Source organism: Podarcis raffonei, chromosome 6 (genome assembly GCF_027172205.1).
Source record: "Podarcis raffonei isolate rPodRaf1 chromosome 6, rPodRaf1.pri, whole genome shotgun sequence".
Lineage (NCBI taxonomy): Eukaryota > Metazoa > Chordata > Lepidosauria > Squamata > Lacertidae > Podarcis > Podarcis raffonei.
In genome coordinates, this window is record NC_070607.1 from 8,160,661 (window position 1) to 8,182,638 (window position 21,978).

Below are 21,978 nucleotides of genomic sequence, written 5' to 3' on the forward strand. Positions count from 1 at the left end.
TCATAAAAAATCTGACTTTCGGCAATTCACTCAAAAATGGTGCCAAACGGTTCCAAATGATCCCCTGAAAGGTTTGGTGGTCGAAACAGATGGTTTTTAATCACAGGACACGCAATCAGCCCTCGACAACTTAAGCGGCAGAAAAAGATTTTTTTGAAAAAATCCCTAAGCTCCGGGATCACAATTTCATAAAAAGTCTGACTTTCGGCAATTCACTCAAAAATGGTGCCAGTCGGTTGCAAATGATCCTCTGAAAGGTTTGGGAATGGAAAGAGAAGAAATCAGCCCTCGACAACTTAACCGGCAGAAAAAGGTTTTTTTGAAAAAATCCCTAATCCCCGGGGTCACAATTTCATAAAAAATCTGACTTTCGGCAATTCACTCAAAAATGGTGCCAGTCGGTTGCAAATGATCCTCTGAAAGGTTTGGGAATGGAAATGGAAGAAATCAGCCCTCGACAACTTAACCGGCAGAAAAAGATTTTTTGAAAAAATCATAAGCTCCGGGGTCACAATTTCATAAAAAATCTGACTTTCGGCAATTCACTCAAAAATGGTGCCAGTCGGTTGCAAATGATCCTCTGAAAGGTTTGGGAATGGAAATAGAAGAAATCAGCCCTCGACAACTTAACCGGCAGAAAAAGATTTTTTGAAAAAAGCCTAAGCCCCGGGGTCACAATTTCATAAAAAATCTGACTTTCGGCAATTCACTCAAACATGGTGCCAAAAGGTTCCAAATTCTCCCCTGAAAGGTTTGGCGGTTGAAACAGAAGGCTTTTTATCACAGGACAAGAAATCAGCCCTCAACAACTTAACCGGCAGAAAAAGATTTTTTTGAAAAAATCCTAAGCCCCGGGGTCACAAATTCATAAAAAATCTGACTTTCGGCAATTCACTCAAACATGGTGCCAAAAGGTTCCAAATGATCCCCTGAAAGGTTTGGCGGTTAAAACAGAAGGCTTTTTATCACAGGAAAAGAAATCAGCCCTCAACAACTTAACTGGCAGAAAAAGATTTTTTTGAAAAAATCCTAAGCCCCGGGGTCACAATTTCATAAAAAATCTGACTTTTGGCAATTCACTCAAAAATTGTGCCAAAAGGTTGCAAATTCTCCCCTGAAAGGTTTGGCGGTTGAAACAGAAGGCTTTTTATCACAGGAAAAGAAATCAGCCCTCAACAACATAACCGGCAGAAAAAGATTTTTTTGAAAAAATCCTAAGCCCCGGGGTCACAATTTCATAAAAAATCTGACTTTTGGCAATTCACTCAAAAATTGTGCCAAAAGGTTCCAAATTCTCCCCTGAAAGGTTTGGCGGTCGAAACAGATGGTTTTTTATCACAGGAAAAGAAATCAGCCCTCGACAACTTAACCGGCAGAAAAAGATTTTTTTGAAAAAATCCTAAGCCCCGGGGTCACAATTTCATAAAAAATCTGACTTTTGGAAATTCACTCAAAAATTGTGCCAAAAGGTTCCAAATTCTCCCCTGAAAGGTTTGGCGGTCGAAACAGATGGTTTTTTATCACAGGACACGCAATCAGCCCTCGACAACTTAACCAGCAGAAAAAGATTTTTTTGAAAAAATCCCTAAGCCCCGGGATCACAATTTCATAAAAAGTCTGACTTTCGGCAATTCACTCAAAAATGGTGCCAGTCGGTTGCAAATGATCCTCTGAAAGGTTTGGGAATGGAAAGAGAAGAAATCAGCCCTCGACAACTTAACCGGCAGAAAAAGGTTTTTTTGAAAAAATCCCTAATCCCCGGGGTCACAATTTCATAAAAAATCTGACTTTCGGCAATTCACTCAAAAATGGTGCCAGTCGGTTGCAAATGATCCTCTGAAAGGTTTGGGAATGGAAATGGAAGAAATCAGCCCTCGACAACTTAACCGGCAGAAAAAGATTTTTTGAAAAAATCATAAGCTCCGGGGTCACAATTTCATAAAAAATCTGACTTTCGGCAATTCACTCAAAAATGGTGCCAGTCGGTTGCAAATGATCCTCTGAAAGGTTTGGGAATGGAAATAGAAGAAATCAGCCCTCGACAACTTAACCGGCAGAAAAAGATTTTTTGAAAAAAGCCTAAGCCCCGGGGTCACAATTTCATAAAAAATCAGACTTTTGGCAATTCACTCAAAAATTGTGCCAAAAGGTTCCAAATTCTCCCCTGAAAGGTTTGGCGGTTAAAACAGAAGGCTTTTTATCACAGGAAAAGAAATCAGCCCTCAACAACTTAACTGGCAGAAAAAGATTTTTTTGAAAAAATCCTAAGCACCGGGGTCACAATTTCATAAAAAATCTGACTTTTGGCAATTCACTCAAAAATTGTGCCAAAAGGTTGCAAATTCTCCCCTGAAAGGTTTGGCGGTTGAAACAGAAGGCTTTTTATCACAGGAAAAGAAATCAGCCCTCAACAACATAACCGGCAGAAAAAGATTTTTTTGAAAAAATCCTAAGCCCCGGGGTCACAATTTCATAAAAAATCTGACTTTTGGCAATTCACTCAAAAATTGTGCCAAAAGGTTCCAAATTCTCCCCTGAAAGGTTTGGCGGTCGAAACAGATGGTTTTTTATCACAGGACACGCAATCAGCCCTCTACAACTTAACCGGCAGAAAAAGATTTTTTTGAAAAAATCCCTAAGTCCCGGGGTCACAATTTCATAAAAAATCTGACTTTTGGCAATTCACTCAAAAATGGTGCCAAACGGTTCCAAATGATCCCCTGAAAGGTTTGGCGGTTGAAACAGAAGGCTTTTTATCACAGGACAAGAAATCAGCCCTCAACAACTTAACCGGCATAAAAAGGTTTTTTTGAAAAAATCCTAAGCCCCGGGGTCACAAATTCATAAAAAATCTGACTTTCGGCAATTCACTCAAACATGGTGCCAGATGGTTGCAAATGATCCTCTGAAAGGTTTGGGAATGGAAATAGAAGAAATCAGCCCTCGACAACTTAACCGGCAGAAAAAGATTTTTTTGAAAAAATCCCTAAGCCCCGGGGTCACAAATTCATAAAAAATCTGACTTTCGGCAATTCACTCAAAAATGGTGCCAAACGGTTCCAAATGATCCCCTGAAAGGTTTGGTGGTCGAAACAGATGGTTTTTAATCACAGGACACGCAATCAGCCCTCGACAACTTAAGCGGCAGAAAAAGATTTTTTTGAAAAAATCCCTAAGCTCCGGGATCACAATTTCATAAAAAGTCTGACTTTCGGCAATTCACTCAAAAATGGTGCCAGTCGGTTGCAAATGATCCTCTGAAAGGTTTGGGAATGGAAAGAGAAGAAATCAGCCCTCGACAACTTAACCGGCAGAAAAAGGTTTTTTTGAAAAAATCCCTAATCCCCGGGGTCACAATTTCATAAAAAATCTGACTTTCGGCAATTCACTCAAAAATGGTGCCAGTCGGTTGCAAATGATCCTCTGAAAGGTTTGGGAATGGAAATGGAAGAAATCAGCCCTCGACAACTTAACCGGCAGAAAAAGATTTTTTGAAAAAATCATAAGCTCCGGGGTCACAATTTCATAAAAAATCTGACTTTCGGCAATTCACTCAAAAATGGTGCCAGTCGGTTGCAAATGATCCTCTGAAAGGTTTGGGAATGGAAATAGAAGAAATCAGCCCTCGACAACTTAACCGGCAGAAAAAGATTTTTTGAAAAAAGCCTAAGCCCCGGGGTCACAATTTCATAAAAAATCTGACTTTCGGCAATTCACTCAAACATGGTGCCAAAAGGTTCCAAATTCTCCCCTGAAAGGTTTGGCGGTTGAAACAGAAGGCTTTTTATCACAGGACAAGAAATCAGCCCTCAACAACTTAACCGGCAGAAAAAGATTTTTTTGAAAAAATCCTAAGCCCCGGGGTCACAAATTCATAAAAAATCTGACTTTCGGCAATTCACTCAAACATGGTGCCAAAAGGTTCCAAATGATCCCCTGAAAGGTTTGGCGGTTAAAACAGAAGGCTTTTTATCACAGGAAAAGAAATCAGCCCTCAACAACTTAACTGGCAGAAAAAGATTTTTTTGAAAAAATCCTAAGCCCCGGGGTCACAATTTCATAAAAAATCTGACTTTTGGCAATTCACTCAAAAATTGTGCCAAAAGGTTGCAAATTCTCCCCTGAAAGGTTTGGCGGTTGAAACAGAAGGCTTTTTATCACAGGAAAAGAAATCAGCCCTCAACAACATAACCGGCAGAAAAAGATTTTTTTGAAAAAATCCTAAGCCCCGGGGTCACAATTTCATAAAAAATCTGACTTTTGGCAATTCACTCAAAAATTGTGCCAAAAGGTTCCAAATTCTCCCCTGAAAGGTTTGGCGGTCGAAACAGATGGTTTTTTATCACAGGAAAAGAAATCAGCCCTCGACAACTTAACCGGCAGAAAAAGATTTTTTTGAAAAAATCCTAAGCCCCGGGGTCACAATTTCATAAAAAATCTGACTTTTGGAAATTCACTCAAAAATTGTGCCAAAAGGTTCCAAATTCTCCCCTGAAAGGTTTGGCGGTCGAAACAGATGGTTTTTTATCACAGGACACGCAATCAGCCCTCGACAACTTAACCAGCAGAAAAAGATTTTTTTGAAAAAATCCCTAAGCCCCGGGATCACAATTTCATAAAAAGTCTGACTTTCGGCAATTCACTCAAAAATGGTCCCAGACGGTTGCAAATGATCCTCTGAAAGGTTTGGGAATGGAAAGAGAAGAAATCAGCCCTCAACAACTTAACCGGCAGAAAAAGATTTTTTGAAAAAAGCCTAAGCCCCGGGGTCACAATTTCATAAAAAATCTGACTTTCGGCAATTCACTCAAACATGGTGCCAAAAGGTTCCAAATTCTCCCCTGAAAGGTTTGGCGGTTGAAACAGAAGGCTTTTTATCACAGGACAAGAAATCAGCCCTCAACAACTTAACCGGCATAAAAAGGTTTTTTTGAAAAAATCCTAAGCCCCGGGGTCACAAATTCATAAAAAATCTGACTTTTGGAAATTCACTCAAAAATTGTGCCAAAAGGTTCCAAATTCTCCCCTGAAAGGTTTGGCGGTCGAAACAGATGGTTTTTTATCACAGGACACGCAATCAGCCCTCGACAACTTAACCAGCAGAAAAAGATTTTTTTGAAAAAATCCCTAAGCCCCGGGATCACAATTTCATAAAAAGTCTGACTTTCGGCAATTCACTCAAAAATGGTCCCAGACGGTTGCAAATGATCCTCTGAAAGGTTTGGGAATGGAAATAGAAGAAATCAGCCCTCAACAACTTAACCGGCAGAAAAAGATTTTTTGAAAAAAGCCTAAGCCCCGGGGTCACAATTTCATAAAAAATCTGACTTTCGGCAATTCACTCAAACATGGTGCCAAAAGGTTCCAAATTCTCCCCTGAAAGGTTTGGCGGTTGAAACAGAAGGCTTTTTATCACAGGACAAGAAATCAGCCCTCAACAACTTAACCGGCATAAAAAGGTTTTTTTGAAAAAATCCTAAGCCCCGGGGTCACAATTTCATAAAAAATCTGACTTTTGGAAATTCACTCAAAAATTGTGCCAAAAGGTTCCAAATTCTCCCCTGAAAGGTTTGGCGGTCGAAACAGATGGTTTTTTATCACAGGACACGCAATCAGCCCTCGACAACTTAACCAGCAGAAAAAGATTTTTTTGAAAAAATCCCTAAGCCCCGGGATCACAATTTCATAAAAAGTCTGACTTTCGGCAATTCACTCAAAAATGGTCCCAGACGGTTGCAAATGATCCTCTGAAAGGTTTGGGAATGGAAATAGAAGAAATCAGCCCTCAACAACTTAACCGGCAGAAAAAGATTTTTTGAAAAAAGCCTAAGCCCCGGGGTCACAATTTCATAAAAAATCTGACTTTCGGCAATTCACTCAAACATGGTGCCAAAAGGTTCCAAATTCTCCCCTGAAAGGTTTGGCGGTTGAAACAGAAGGCTTTTTATCACAGGACAAGAAATCAGCCCTCAACAACTTAACCGGCATAAAAAGGTTTTTTTGAAAAAATCCTAAGCCCCGGGGTCACAAATTCATAAAAAATCTGACTTTCGGCAATTCACTCAAACATGGTGCCAGATGGTTGCAAATGATCCTCTGAAAGGTTTGGGAATGGAAATAGAAGAAATCAGCCCTCGACAACTTAACCGGCAGAAAAAGATTTTTTTGAAAAAATCCCTAAGCCCCGGGGTCACAAATTCATAAAAAATCTGACTTTCGGCAATTCACTCAAAAATGGTGCCAAACGGTTCCAAATGATCCCCTGAAAGGTTTGGTGGTCGAAACAGATGGTTTTTAATCACAGGACACGCAATCAGCCCTCGACAACTTAAGCGGCAGAAAAAGATTTTTTTGAAAAAATCCCTAAGCTCCGGGATCACAATTTCATAAAAAGTCTGACTTTCGGCAATTCACTCAAAAATGGTGCCAGTCGGTTGCAAATGATCCTCTGAAAGGTTTGGGAATGGAAAGAGAAGAAATCAGCCCTCGACAACTTAACCGGCAGAAAAAGGTTTTTTTGAAAAAATCCCTAATCCCCGGGGTCACAATTTCATAAAAAATCTGACTTTCGGCAATTCACTCAAAAATGGTGCCAGTCGGTTGCAAATGATCCTCTGAAAGGTTTGGGAATGGAAATGGAAGAAATCAGCCCTCGACAACTTAACCGGCAGAAAAAGATTTTTTGAAAAAATCATAAGCTCCGGGGTCACAATTTCATAAAAAATCTGACTTTCGGCAATTCACTCAAAAATGGTGCCAGTCGGTTGCAAATGATCCTCTGAAAGGTTTGGGAATGGAAATAGAAGAAATCAGCCCTCGACAACTTAACCGGCAGAAAAAGATTTTTTGAAAAAAGCCTAAGCCCCGGGGTCACAATTTCATAAAAAATCTGACTTTCGGCAATTCACTCAAACATGGTGCCAAAAGGTTCCAAATTCTCCCCTGAAAGGTTTGGCGGTTGAAACAGAAGGCTTTTTATCACAGGACAAGAAATCAGCCCTCAACAACTTAACCGGCAGAAAAAGATTTTTTTGAAAAAATCCTAAGCCCCGGGGTCACAAATTCATAAAAAATCTGACTTTCGGCAATTCACTCAAACATGGTGCCAAAAGGTTCCAAATGATCCCCTGAAAGGTTTGGCGGTTAAAACAGAAGGCTTTTTATCACAGGAAAAGAAATCAGCCCTCAACAACTTAACTGGCAGAAAAAGATTTTTTTGAAAAAATCCTAAGCCCCGGGGTCACAATTTCATAAAAAATCTGACTTTTGGCAATTCACTCAAAAATTGTGCCAAAAGGTTGCAAATTCTCCCCTGAAAGGTTTGGCGGTTGAAACAGAAGGCTTTTTATCACAGGAAAAGAAATCAGCCCTCAACAACATAACCGGCAGAAAAAGATTTTTTTGAAAAAATCCTAAGCCCCGGGGTCACAATTTCATAAAAAATCTGACTTTTGGCAATTCACTCAAAAATTGTGCCAAAAGGTTCCAAATTCTCCCCTGAAAGGTTTGGCGGTCGAAACAGATGGTTTTTTATCACAGGAAAAGAAATCAGCCCTCGACAACTTAACCGGCAGAAAAAGATTTTTTTGAAAAAATCCTAAGCCCCGGGGTCACAATTTCATAAAAAATCTGACTTTTGGAAATTCACTCAAAAATTGTGCCAAAAGGTTCCAAATTCTCCCCTGAAAGGTTTGGCGGTCGAAACAGATGGTTTTTTATCACAGGACACGCAATCAGCCCTCGACAACTTAACCAGCAGAAAAAGATTTTTTTGAAAAAATCCCTAAGCCCCGGGATCACAATTTCATAAAAAGTCTGACTTTCGGCAATTCACTCAAAAATGGTCCCAGACGGTTGCAAATGATCCTCTGAAAGGTTTGGGAATGGAAAGAGAAGAAATCAGCCCTCGACAACTTAACCGGCAGAAAAAGTTTTTTTTGAAAAAATCCTAAACCCCGGGGTCACAATTTCATAAAAAATCTGATTTTCGGCAATTCACTCAGAAATGGTGCCAAACGGTTCCAAATGATCCCCTGAAAGGTTTGGCGGTTGAAACAGAAGGCTTTTTATCACAGGAAAAGAAATCAGCCCTCAACAACTTAACTGGCAGAAAAAGATTTTTTTGAAAAAATCCTAAGCCCCGGGGTCACAATTTCATAAAAAATCTGACTTTCCGCAATTCACTCAAAAATGGTGCCAGACGGATGCAAATGATCCTCTGAAAGCTTTGGGAATGGAAATAGAAGAAATCAGCCCTCGACAACTTAACAGGTAGAAAAAGATTTTTTTGAAAAAATCCCTAAGCCCCGGGGTCACAATTTCATAAAAAATCTGACTTTCAGCAATTCACTCAAAAATGGTGCCAAACGGTTCCAAATGATCCCCTGAAAGGTTTGGTGGTCGAAACAGATGGTTTTTTATCACAGCACACGCAATCAGCCCTCGACAACTTAAGCGGCAGAAAGAGATTTTTTTGAAAAAATCCCTAAGCCCCGGGATCACAATTTCATAAAAAGTCTGACTTTCGGCAATTCACTCAAAAATGGTGCCAGACGGTTGCAAATGATCCTCTGAAAGGTTTGGGAATGGAAAGAGAAGAAATCAGCCCTCGACAACTTAACCGGCAGAAAAAGATTTTTTTGAAAAAATCCCTAATCCCCGGGGTCACAATTTCATAAAAAATCTGACATTCGGCAATTCACTTAAAAATGGTGCCAGTCGGTTGCAAATGATCCTCTGAAAGGTTTGGGAATGGAAATGGAAGAAATCAGCCCTCGACAACTTAACCGGCAGAAAATGATTTTTTGAAAAAATCCTAAGCTCCGGGGTCACAATTTCATAAAAAATCTGACTTTCGGCAATTCACTCAAAAATGGTGCCAGTCGGTTGCAAATGATCCTCTGAAAGGTTTGGGAATGGAAATAGGAGAAATCAGCCCTCGACAACTTAACCGGCAGAAAAAGATTTTTTGAAAAAATCCTAAGCCCCGGGGTCACAATTTCATAAAAAATCTGACTTTTGGCAATTCACTCAAAAATTGTGCCAAAAGGTTCCAAATGATCCCCTGAAAGGTTTGGCGGTTAAAACAGAAGGCTTTTTATCACAGGAAAAGAAATCAGCCGTCAACAACTTAACTGGCAGAAAAAGATTTTTTTGAAAAAATCCTAAGCCCCAGGGTCACAATTTCATAAAAAATCTGACTTTTGGCAATTCACTCAAAAATTGTGGCAAAAGGTTTCAAATTCTCCCCTGAAAGGTTTGGCGGTCGAAACAGATGGTTTTTTATCACAGGAAAAGAAATCAGCCCTTGACAACTTAACCGGCAGAAAAAGATTTTTTTGAAAAAATCCCTAAGTCCCGGGGTCACAATTTCATAAAAAATTTGACTTTTGGCAATTCACTCAAAAATGGTGCCAAACGGTTCCAAATGATCCCCTGAAAGGTTTGGCGGTTGAAACAGAAGGCTTTTTATCACAGGACAAGAAATCAGCCCTCAACAACTTAACCGGCAGAAAAAGATTTTTTTGAAAAAATCCTAAGCCCCGGGGTCACAAATTCATAAAAAATCTGACTTTCGGCAATTCACTCAAACATGGTGCCAGATGGTTGCAAATGATCCTCTGAAAGGTTTGGGAATGGAAATAGAAGAAATCAGCCCTCGACAACTTAACCGGCAGAAAAAGATTTTTTTGAAAAAATCCCTAAGCCCCGGGGTCACAAATTCATAAAAAATCTGACTTTTGGCAATTCACTCAAAAATTGTGCCAAAAGGTTCCAAATGATCCCTCGAAAAGTTTGGCGGTTGAAACAGAAGGCTTTTTATCACAGGAAAAGAAATCAGCCCTCAACAACTTAACAAGGAGAAAAATATTTTTTTTGAAAAAATCCTAAGCCCCGGGGTCACAATTTCATAAAAAATCTGACTTTCGGCAATTCACTCAAAAATGGTGCCAAACGGTTCCAAATGATCCCCTGAAAGGTTTGGTGGTCGAAACAGATGGTTTTTAATCACAGGACACGCAATCAGCCCTCGACAACTTAAGCGGCAGAAAAAGATTTTTTTGAAAAAATCCCTAAGCTCCGGGATCACAATTTCATAAAAAGTCTGACTTTCGGCAATTCACTCAAAAATGGTGCCAGTCGGTTGCAAATGATCCTCTGAAAGGTTTGGGAATGGAAAGAGAAGAAATCAGCCCTCGACAACTTAACCGGCAGAAAAAGGTTTTTTTGAAAAAATCCCTAATCCCCGGGGTCACAATTTCATAAAAAATCTGACTTTCGGCAATTCACTCAAAAATGGTGCCAGTCGGTTGCAAATGATCCTCTGAAAGGTTTGGGAATGGAAATGGAAGAAATCAGCCCTCGACAACTTAACCGGCAGAAAAAGATTTTTTGAAAAAATCCTAAGCTCCGGGGTCACAATTTCATAAAAAATCTGACTTTCGGCAATTCACTCAAAAATGGTGCCAGTCGGTTGCAAATGATCCTCTGAAAGGTTTGGGAATGGAAATAGAAGAAATCAGCCCTCGACAACTTAACCGGCAGAAAAAGATTTTTTGAAAAAAGCCTAAGCCCCGGGGTCACAATTTCATAAAAAATCAGACTTTTGGCAATTCACTCAAAAATTGTGCCAAAAGGTTCCAAATGATCCCCTGAAAGGTTTGGCGGTTAAAACAGAAGGCTTTTTATCACAGGAAAAGAAATCAGCCCTCAACAACTTAACTGGCAGAAAAAGATTTTTTTGAAAAAATCCTAAGCCCCGGGGTCACAATTTCATAAAAAATCTGACTTTTGGCAATTCACTCAAAAATTGTGCCAAAAGGTTTCAAATTCTCTCCTGAAAGGTTTGGCGGTTGAAACAGAAGGCTTTTTATCACAGGAAAAGAAATCAGCCCTCAACAACTTAACCGGCAGAAAAAGATTTTTTTGAAAAAATCCTAAGCCCCGGGGTCACAATTTCATAAAAAATCTGACTTTCGGCAATTCACTCAAAAATGGTGCCAGACGGTTCCAAATGATCCCCTGAAAGGTTTGGCGGTTGAAACAAAAGGCTTTTTATCACAGGACAAGAAATCATCCCTCAACAACTTAACCGGCAGAAAAAGATTTTTTTGAAAAAATCCTAAGCCCCCGGGTCACAAATTCATAAAAAATCTGACTTTCGGCAATTCACTCAAACATGGTGCCAGACGGTTGCAAATGATCCTCTGAAAGGTTTGGGAATGGAAATAGAAGAAATCAGCCCTCGACAACTTAACCGGCAGAAAAAGATTTTTTTGAAAAAATCCCTAAGCCCCGGGGTAACAAATTCATAAAAAATCTGACTTCCGGCAATTCACTCAAAAATGGTGCCAAAGGGTTGCAAATTCTCCCCTGAAGGGTTGGCGGTTGAAACAGAAGGTTTTTTATCACAGGAAAAGAAATCAGCCCTCAACAACTTAACCGGCAGAAAAAGATTTTTTTGAAAAAATCCTAAGCCCCGGGGTCACAATTTCAGAAAAAAATCTGACTTTTGGCAATTCACTCAAAAATGGTGCCAGACGGTTGCAAATGATCCTCTGAAAGGTTTGGGAATGGAAATAGAAGAAATCAGCCCTCGACAACTTAACCGGCAGAAAAAGATTTTTTTGAAAAAATCCCTAAGCCCCGGGGTGACAAATTCATAAAAAATCTGACTTCCGGCATTTCACTCAAAAATGGTGCCAAAGGGTTGCAAATTCTCCCCTGAAAGGTTTGGCGGTTGAAACAGAAGTTTTTTTATCACAGGAAAAGAAATCAGCCCTCAACAACTTAACCGGCAGAAAAAGATTTTTTTGAAAAAATCCTAAGCTCCGGGGTCACAATTTCATAAAAAATCTGACTTTTGGCAATTCACTCAAAAATTGTGCCAAAAGGTTCCAAATTCTCCCCTGAAAGGTTTGGCGATCGAAACAGATGGCTTTTTATCACAGGACACGAAATCAGCCCTTGACAACTTAACCAGGAGAAAAAGATTTTTTTGAAAAAATCCCTAAGCCTCGGGGTCACAATTTCAGAAAAAGTCTGCCTTTCGGCAATTCATTCAAAAATGGTGCCAAACGGTTCCAAATGATCCCCTGAAAGGTTTGGCGGTTGAAACAGAAGGCTTTTTATCACAGGACAAGAAATCAGCCCTCAACAACTTAACCGGCAGAAAAAGATTTTTTTGAAAAAATCCTAAGCCCCGGGGTCACAAATTCATAAAAAATCTGACTTTCGGCAATTCACTCAAACATGGTGCCAGACGGTTGCAAATGATCCTCTGAAAGGTTTGGGCATGGAAATAGAAGAAATCAGCCCTTGACAACTTAACCGGCAGAAAAAGATTTTTTTGAAAAAATCCCTAAGCCCCGGGGTCACAAATTCATAAAAAATCTGACTTTTGGCAATTCACTCAAAAATTGTGCCAAAAGGTTCCAAATGATCCCTCGAAAAGTTTGGCGGTTGAAACAGATGGCTTTTTATCACAGTACACGAAATCAGCCCTTGACAACTTAACCAGGAGAAAAAGATTTTTTTGAAAAAATCCCTAAGCCTCGGGGTCACAATTTCAGAAAAAACTTAACTTTTGGCAATTCACTCAAAAATTGTGCCAAAAGGTTCCAAATTCTCCCATGAAAGGTTTGGCGGTTGAAACAGATGGCTTTTTATCACAGGACACGAAATCAGCCCTCGACAACCGGAGGAAAAAGATTTTTCTGAAAAAATCCCTAAGCTCCGGTGTCACAATTTCATAAAAAGTCTGACTTTCGGCAATTTATTGAAAAATGGTGCCAAACGGTTCCAAATGATCCCCTGAAAGGTTTGGCGGTTGAAACAGAAGTCTTTTTATCACAGGAGAAGAAATCAGCCCTCAACAACTTAACCGGCAGAAAATGATTTTTTTGAAAAAATCCTAAGCCCCAGGGTCACAAATTCATAAAAAATCTGACTTTTGGAAATTCACTCAAAAATGGTGCCAGACGGTTGCAAATGATCCTCTGAAAGGTTTGGGAATGGAAATAGAAGAAATCAGCCCTCGACAACTTAACCGGCAGAAAAGGATTTTTTTGAAAAAATCCTAAGCCCCGGGGTCACAATTTCATAAAAAATCTGACTTTCGGCAATTCATTCAAAAATGGTGCCAAACGGTTCCAAATTCTCCCCTGAAAGGTTTGGCGGTTGAAACAAAAGTCTTTTTATCACAGGAAAAGAAATCAGCCCTCAACAACTTAAGCGGCAGAAAAAGATTTTTTTGAAAAAATCCTAAGTCCCGGGGTCACAATTTCATAAAAAATCTGACTTTTGGCAATTCACTCAAAATTTGTGCCAAAAGGTTCCAAATTCTCCACTGAAAGATTTGGCGGTTGAAACAGAAGGCTTTTTATCACAGGAAAAGAAATCAGCCCTCAACAACTTAACCAGCAGAAAAAGATTTTTTTGAAAAAATCCTAAGCCCTGCGGTCACAATTTCATAAAAATTGCCAGAGTGAGATTCACTCCAGCGGGCGACCTTACAAATTCGATACCAATAAACAAGGGAGTGCGCCAAGGATGTATATTGGCTCCCTGCCTATTCAACCTATTCATCAGCGACATGCGAGCACCCCTAGTCAACTCATCTCCAAGTACACACGCGCCTAGACTAGCGGATTACCGCTGCCCACTCCTTTTATAGGCGGACGACGCGGTAATTCTATCTTATACACGTGTTGGACTAAACAGAGCTCTGAAGATCTTTGCCACGTATTGTCAACTCAATCAATTAACCATCAACCATGCCAAGTCCAAGATCCTGATCTTCTCCAGAAGCCGGAGATTATACAAATGGAAGCTTGGTGGGGCAAAAATAGAGCAAGTCCTAAAATTTCAATACCTAGGTGTTATTTTCCAATACAATTTGGGGTGGAAAGCTCACATTCAACACCTACTTAATAAGGCCAAAACCTTGTCATATGCGCTCCTCCGATTCTTCTTTTCGGACGGAGCTTTGCATGTTCCCTCGGCCCTAAAGGTGTTCAAGGCAAAAGTGGTTGCCGTGCTTGCTTATGCTGCCCCGCTCTGGGCCGTGATGACAGATCTCGCTCCCCTTGAGACTCTGCAAAGCCAATTCCTACGTCGGCTCCTAATGCTCCCCCTGTGCGTAAGCAACGCAGCCATGCGACTAGAATTGAAGGTCGCATCCTTAGAAACTTGCCTGTGGAAGCAAGTCTTCAATTTCTGGTTATCATTGTGGCATAGATTACCAAACCATTACCTTGCCCAATGCTTATGGCGAGATGAATTCTCTAGCCTTTGGACTAGTAGAATTCATGCCAAACTCCTGAGTTATGGAATCTCTCCCTCAGATTCCCTAAAACTAGACCAAATCACTGCTCAGAGACTGATCCGCCAAAGACTGGATGACATCGATTTACAGCGAAATTATATGCTGGGGGGAGGTGTTTGTTCGCCCCAGAACATTGGTATCACTTTAACTTACTGCGTTCCATCATACCTCTCCTCCCTTTCGACTGTTGCCCATAGACTGGCCTTCACCAAAGCGAGGTTTAACGTTTTCCCCTCTAATGTCCTGAGACATAGGTTCTCAAAGGGCCAAGCCCCCGCCGTGTGTGAATGTGATAAGGTGACGCCGGAGTCGCTCCAGCACATTATGTTCACTTGCCCCTTGTTTAATGTGCCACGGGCAAATTTGTTGGGATCAATCATACAGAAACTAGAGGGTACCCCACCAAAATTCCACCTTGCCCAAATCTTGCAGGACAAGGATACCCACACACCCCTGAAGGTGGCTAGGTTCCTAGTTGCTGTCCTTTCCCAAAAGCGACGCCAAGGAGCTCTACAAGCTAATTAAGGCGTAGCATGCCTTTCCATTTTATAGTATTTTATTGTTATAGTGGTGTTTTAGCGGTCGTTTTTTCCTCCTTACGGCACAAACTGTTATTTATGTGTTGTTTTTACCTGTATGGGCCTATGGCCGTAATAAATGATATTCTATTCTATTCATAAAAAACCTGACTTTCGGCAATTCACTCAAAAATGGTGCCCGACGGTTGCAAATGATCCTCTGAAATGTTTGGGAATGGAAATAGAAGAAATCAGCCCTCGACAACTTAACCGGCAGAAAAAGATTTTTTTGAAAAAATCCTAAACCCGGAGGTCACAATTTCATAAAAAATCTGACTTTTGGTAATTCACTCAAAATTTGTGCCAAAAGGTTCCAAATTCTCCACTGAAAGATTTGGCGGCCGAAACAGATGGCTTTTTATCACAGGACACGAAATCAGCCCTCGACAACTTAACCGGCAGAAAAAGATTTTTTTGAAAAAATCCCTAATCCCCGGGGTCACAATTTCATAAAAAATCTGACTTTTGGCAATTCACTCAAAAATTGTGCCAAAAGGTTCCAAATTCTCCCCTGAAAGGTTTGGCAATTGAAACAGAAGGCTTTTTATCACAGGAAAAGAATTCAGCCCTCAACAACTTAACCGGCAGAAAAAGAATTTTTTGAAAAAATCCTAAGTCCCGGGGTCACAATTTCACAAAAAATCTGACTTTCGGAAATTCACTCAAAAATGGTGCCAGACGGTTGCAAATGATCCTCTGAAAGTTTTGGGAATGGAAATAGAAGAAATCAGCCCTCGACAACTTAACCGGCAGAAAAAGATTTTTATGAAAAAATCCTAAACCCCGGGGTCACAATTTCATAAAAAATCTGACTTTCGGCAATTCATTCAAAAATGGTGCCAAACGGTTCCAAATTCTCCCCTGAAAGGTTTGGCGGTTGAAACAGAAGGTCTTTTATCACAGGAAAAGAAATCAGCCCTCGACAACTTAACCGGCAGAAAAAGATTTTTTTGAAAAAATCCTAAGCCCCGGGGTCACAATTTCATAAAAAATCTGACTTTCGGCAATTCGCTCAAAAATCATGCCAAACGGTTCCAAATGCTCCCCTGAAAGGTTTGGCGGTTGAAACAGAAGGCTTTTTATCAGAGGAAAAGAAATCAGCCCTCAACAACATAACCGGTAGAAAAAGATTTTTTTGAAAAAATCCCTAAGCCTCGGGGTCACAATTTCAGAAAAAACCTGACTTTTGGCAATTCACTCAAAAATTGTGCCAAAAGGTTCCAAATTCTCCCATGAAAGGTTTGGCGGTCGAAACAGATGGCTTTTTATCACAGGACACGAAATCAGCCCTCGACAACCGGCAGAAAAAGATTTTTCTGAAAAAATCCCTAAGCTCCGGTGTCACAATTTCATAAAAAGTCTGACTTTCGGCAATTTATTGAAAAATGGTGCCAAACGGTTCCAAATGATCCCCTGAAAGGTTTGGCGGTTGAAACAGAAGTCTTTTTATCACAGGAGAAGAAATCAGCCCTCAACAACTTAACCGGCAGAAAATGATTTTTTTGAAAAAATCCTAAGCCCCAGGGTCACAAATTCATAAAAAATCTGACTTTTTGAAATTCACTCAAAAATGGTGCCAGACGGTTGCAAATGATGCTCTGAAAGGTTTGGGAAAGGAAATAGAAGAAATCAGCACTCGACAACTTAACCGGCAGAAAAAGATTTTTTTGAAAAAATCCTAAACCCGGAGGTCACAATTTCATAAAAAATCTGACTTTTGGTAATTTACTCAAAATTTGTGCCAAAAGGTTCCAAATTCTCCACTGAAAGATTTGGCGGCCCAAACAGATGGCTTTTTATCACAGGACACGAAATCAGCCCTCGACAACTTAACCGGCAGAAAAAGATTTTTTTGAAAAAATCCCTAAGCCCCGGGGTCACAATTTCATAAAAAGTATGACTTTCGGCAATTCACTCAAAAATGGTGCCAAACGGTTCCAAACTCTCCCCTGAAAGGTTTGGCGGTTCAAACAGAAGGCTTTTTATCACAGGAAAAGAATTCAGCTCTCAACAACTTAACCGGCAGAAAAAGATTTCTTTGAAAAAATCCTAAGCCCTGAGGTCACAATTCCATAAAAAACCTGACTTTCGGCAATTAACTCAAAAATGGTGCCAGACGGTTGCAAATGATCTTCTGAAGGGTTTGGGAATGGAAATAGAAGAAATCAGCCCTGGACAACTTAACCGGCAGAAAAAGATTTTTTTGAAAAAATCCTAAGCCCCGGGGTCACAATTTTATAAAAAATCTGACTTTCGGCAATTCATTCAAAAATGGTGCCAAACGGTTCCAAATGCTCCCCTGAAAGGTTTGGCGGTTGAAACAGAAGGCTTTTTATCACAGGAAAAGAAATCAGCCCTCAACAACATAACCGGCAGAAAAAGATTTTTTTGAAAAAATCCCTAAGCCCCGGGGTCACAATTTCATAAAAAATCTGACTTTCGGCAATTCACTCAAAAATCGTGCCAAACGGTTCCAAATGCTGCCCTGAAAGGTTTGGCGGTTGAAAGAGAAGGCTTTTTATCACAGGAAAAGAAATCAGCCCTCACCAATTTAACAGGCAGAAAAATATTTTTTTAAAAAATATCCTAAGCCCCGGGGTCTCAATTTCATAAAAAATCTGACTTTTGGCAATTCACTCAAAAATGGTGCCAGACGGTTGCAAATGATCCTCTGAAAGGTTTGGGAATGGAAATAGAAGAAATCAGCCCTCGACAACTTAACCGGCAGAAAAAGATTTTTTTGAAAAAATACTAAGCCCCGGGGTCAGAAATTCATAAAAAATCTGACTTTTGGCAATTCACTCAAAAATTGTGCCTAAAGGTTCCAAATGATCCCTCGAAAAGTTTGGCGGTTGAAACAGAAGGCTTTTTATCACAGGAAAAGAAATCAGCCCTCAACAACTTAACCGGCAGAAAAAGATTTTTTTGAAAATATCCTAAGCCCCGGGGTCACAAATTCATAAAAAAATCTGACTTTCGGCAATTCACTCAAAAATGTTGCCAGACGGTTGCAAATGATCCTCTGAAAGGTTTGGGAATGGAAATGGAAGAAATCAGCCCTCGACAACTTAACCGGCAGAAAAAGATTTTTTTGAAAAAATCCTAAGCCCCGGGGTCACAATGTCATAAAAAATCTGACTTTTGGCAATTCACTCAAAAATGGTGCCAAAAGGTTCCAAACTCTCCCCTGAAAGGTTTGGCGTTTGAAACAGAAGGCTTTTTATCACAGGAAAAGAATTCAGCCCTCAACAACTTAACCGGCAGAAAATGATTTTTTGAAAAAATCCTAAGCCCCGGGGTCACAATTTCAGAAAAAATCTGACTTTTGGCAATTCACTCAAAAATGGTGCCAGACGGTTGCAAATGATCCTCTGAAAGGTTTGGGAATGGAAATAGAAGAAATCAGCCCTTGACAACTTTACCGGCAGAAAAAGATTTTTTTAAAAAAATCCTAAGCCCCGGGGTCACAATTTCATAAAAAATCTGACTTTTGGCAATTCATTCAAAAATGGTGCCAAACGGTTCCAAATGCTCCCCTGAAAGGTTTGGCGGTTGAAACAAAAGTCTTTTTATCACAGGAGAAGAAATCAGCCCTCAACAACTTAACCGGCAGAAAATGATTTTTTTGAAAATATCCTAAGCCCCGGGGTCACAAATTCATAAAAAATCTGACTTTCGGCAATTCACTAAAAATGGTGCCAGACGGTTGCAAATGATCCTCTGAAAGGTTTGGAAATGGAAATAGAAGAAATCAGCCCTCGACAACTTAACCAGCAGAAAAAGATTTTTTTGAAAAAATCCTAAGCCCCGGGGTCACAATTTCATAAAAAATCTGACTTTTGGCAATTCACTCAAAAATTGTGCCAAAAGGTTCCAAATTCTCCCCTGAAAGGTTTGGCGGTTGAAACAGAATGCTTTTTATCACAGGAAAAGAAATCAGCCCCCAACAACTTAACCGGCAGAAAAAGATTTTTTTGAAAAAATCCTAAACCCCGGGGTCACAATTTCATAAAAAATCTGACTTTCGGCAATTCATTCAAAAATGGTGCCAAACGGTTCCAAATTCTCCCCTGAAAGGTTTGGCGGTTGAAACAGAAGGCTTTTTATCACAGGAAAAGAATTCAGCCCCCAACAACTTAACCGGCAGAAAAAGATTTTTTTGAAAAAATCCTAAGCCCCGGGGTCACAAATTCATAAAAAATCCGACTTTCGGAAATTCACTCAAAAATGGTGCCAGACGGTTGCAAATCATCCTCTGAAAGGTTTGGAAATGGAAATAGAAGAAATCAGCCCTCGACAACTTAACCGGCAGAAAAAGATTTTTTTGAAAAAATCCCTAAGCCCCGGGGTCACAATTTCATAAAAAATCTGACTTTCGGCAATTCACTCAAAAATGGTGCCAAACGGTTCCAAATGATCCCCTGAAAGGTTTGGTGGTCGAAACAGATGGTTTTTTATCACAGGACATGCAATCAGCCCTCGACAACTTAAGCGGCAGAAAAAGATTTTTTTGAAAAAATCCCTAAGCCCCGGGATCACAATTTCATAAAAAGTCTGACTTTCGACAATTCACTCAAAAATGGTGCCAGACGGTTGCAAATGATCCTCTGAAAGGTTTGGGAATGGAAATAGAAGAAATCAGCCCTCGACAACTTAAACGGCAGAAAAAGATTTTTTTGAAAAAATCCTAAGCCCCGGGGTCACAATTTCATAAAAAATCTGACTTTCGGCAATTCGCTCAAAAATCATGCCAAACGGTTCCAAATGATACCCTGAAAGGTTTGGCGGTTGAAAGAGAAGGCTTTTTATCACAGGAAAAGAAATCAGCCCTCACCAATTTAACAGGCAGAAAAATATTTTTTAAAAAAATATCCTAAGCCCCGGGGTCTCAATTTCATAAAAAATCTGACTTTTGGCAATTCACTCAAAAATGGTGCCAGACGGTTGCAAATGATCCTCTGAAAGGTTTGGGAATGGAAATAGAAGAAATCAGCCCTCGACAACTTAACCGGCAGAAAAAGATTTTTTTGAAAAAATACTAAGCCCCGGGGTCAGAAATTCATAAAAAATCTGACTTTTGGCAATTCACTCAAAAATTGTGCCTAAAGGTTCCAAATGATCCCTCGAAAAGTTTGGCGGTTGAAACAGAAGGCTTTTTATCACAGGAAAAGAAATCAGCCCTCAACAACTTAACCGGCAGAAAAATATTTTTTTGAAAAAATCCTAAGCCCCGGGGTCAGAAATTCATAAAAAATCTGACTTTTGGCAATTCACTCAAAAATTGTGCCTAAAGGTTCCAAATTCTCCCCTGAAAGGTTTGGCAGTTGAAACAGATGGCTTTTTATCACAGGAAAAGAAATCAGCCCTCAACAACTTAACCGGCAGAAAAATATTTTTTTGAAAATATCCTAAGCCCCGGGGTCACAAATTCATAAAAAAATCTGACTTTCGGCAATTCACTCAAAAATGTTGCCAGACGGTTGCAAATGATCCTCTGAAAGGTTTGGGAATGGAAATGGAAGAAATCAGCCCTCGACAACTTAACCGGCAGAAAAAGATTTTTTTGAAAAAATCCTAAGCCCCGGGGTCACAATGTCATAAAAAATCTGACTTTTGGCAATTCACTCAAAAATGGTGCCAAAAGGTTCCAAACTCTCCCCTGAAAGGTTTGGCGGTTGAAACAGAAGGCTTTTTATCACAGGAAAAGAATTCAGCCCTCAACAACTTAACCGGCAGAAAATGATTTTTTGAAAAAATCCTAAGCCCCGGGGTCACAATTTCAGAAAAAATCTGACTTTTGGCAATTCACTCAAAAATGGTGCCAGACGGTTGCAAATGATCCTCTGAAAGGTTTGGGAATGGAAATAGAAGAAATCAGCCCTTGACAACTTTACCGGCAGAAAAAGATTTTTTTAAAAAAATCCTAAGCCCCGGGGTCACAATTTCATAAGAAATCTGACTTTTGGCAATTCATTCAAAAATGGTGCCAAACGGTTCCAAATGCTCCCCTGAAAGGTTTGGCGGTTGAAACAAAAGTCTTTTTATCACAGGAGAAGAAATCAGCCCTCAACAACTTAACCGGCAGAAAATGATTTTTTTGAAAATATCCTAAGCCCCGGGGTCACAATTTCATAAAAAATCTGACTTTCGGCAATTCACTAAAAATGGTGCCAGACGGTTGCAAATGATCCTCTGAAAGGTTTGGAAATGGAAATAGAAGAAATCAGCCCTCGACAACTTAACCAGCAGAAAAAGATTTTTTTGAAAAAATCCTAAGCCCCGGGGTCACAATTTCATAAAAAATCTGACTTTCGGCAATTCATTCAAAAATGGTGCCAAACGGTTCCAAATTCTCCCCTGAAAGGTTTGGCGGTTGAAACAGAAGTCTTTTTATCACAGGTGAAGAAATCAGCCCTCAACAACTTAACAGGCAGAAAAAGATTTTTTTGAAAAAATCCTAAGCCCCGGGGTCACAATTTCATAAAAAATCTGACTTTTGGCAATTCACTCAAAAATTGTGCCAAAAGGTTCCAAATTCTCCCCTGAAAGGTTTGGCGGTTGAAACAGAATGCTTTTTATCACAGGAAAAGAAATCAGCCCCCAACAACTTAACCGGCAGAAAAAGATTTTTTTGAAAAAATCCTAAACCCCGGGGTCACAATTTCATAAAAAATCTGACTTTCGGCAATTCATTCAAAAATGGTGCCAAACGGTTCCAAATTCTCCCCTGAAAGGTTTGGCGGTTGAAACAGAAGGCTTTTTATCACAGGAAAAGAATTCAGCCCCCAACAACTTAACCGGCAGAAAAAGATTTTTTTGAAAAAATCCTAAGCCCCGGGGTCACAAATTCATAAAAAATCCGACTTTCGGAAATTCACTCAAAAATGGTGCCAGACGGTTGCAAATCATCCTCTGAAAGGTTTGGAAATGGAAATAGAAGAAATCAGCCCTCGACAACTTAACCGGCAGAAAAAGATTTTTTTGAAAAAATCCCTAAGCCCCGGGGTCACAATTTCATAAAAAATCTGACTTTCGGCAATTCACTCAAAAATGGTGCCAAACGGTTCCAAATGA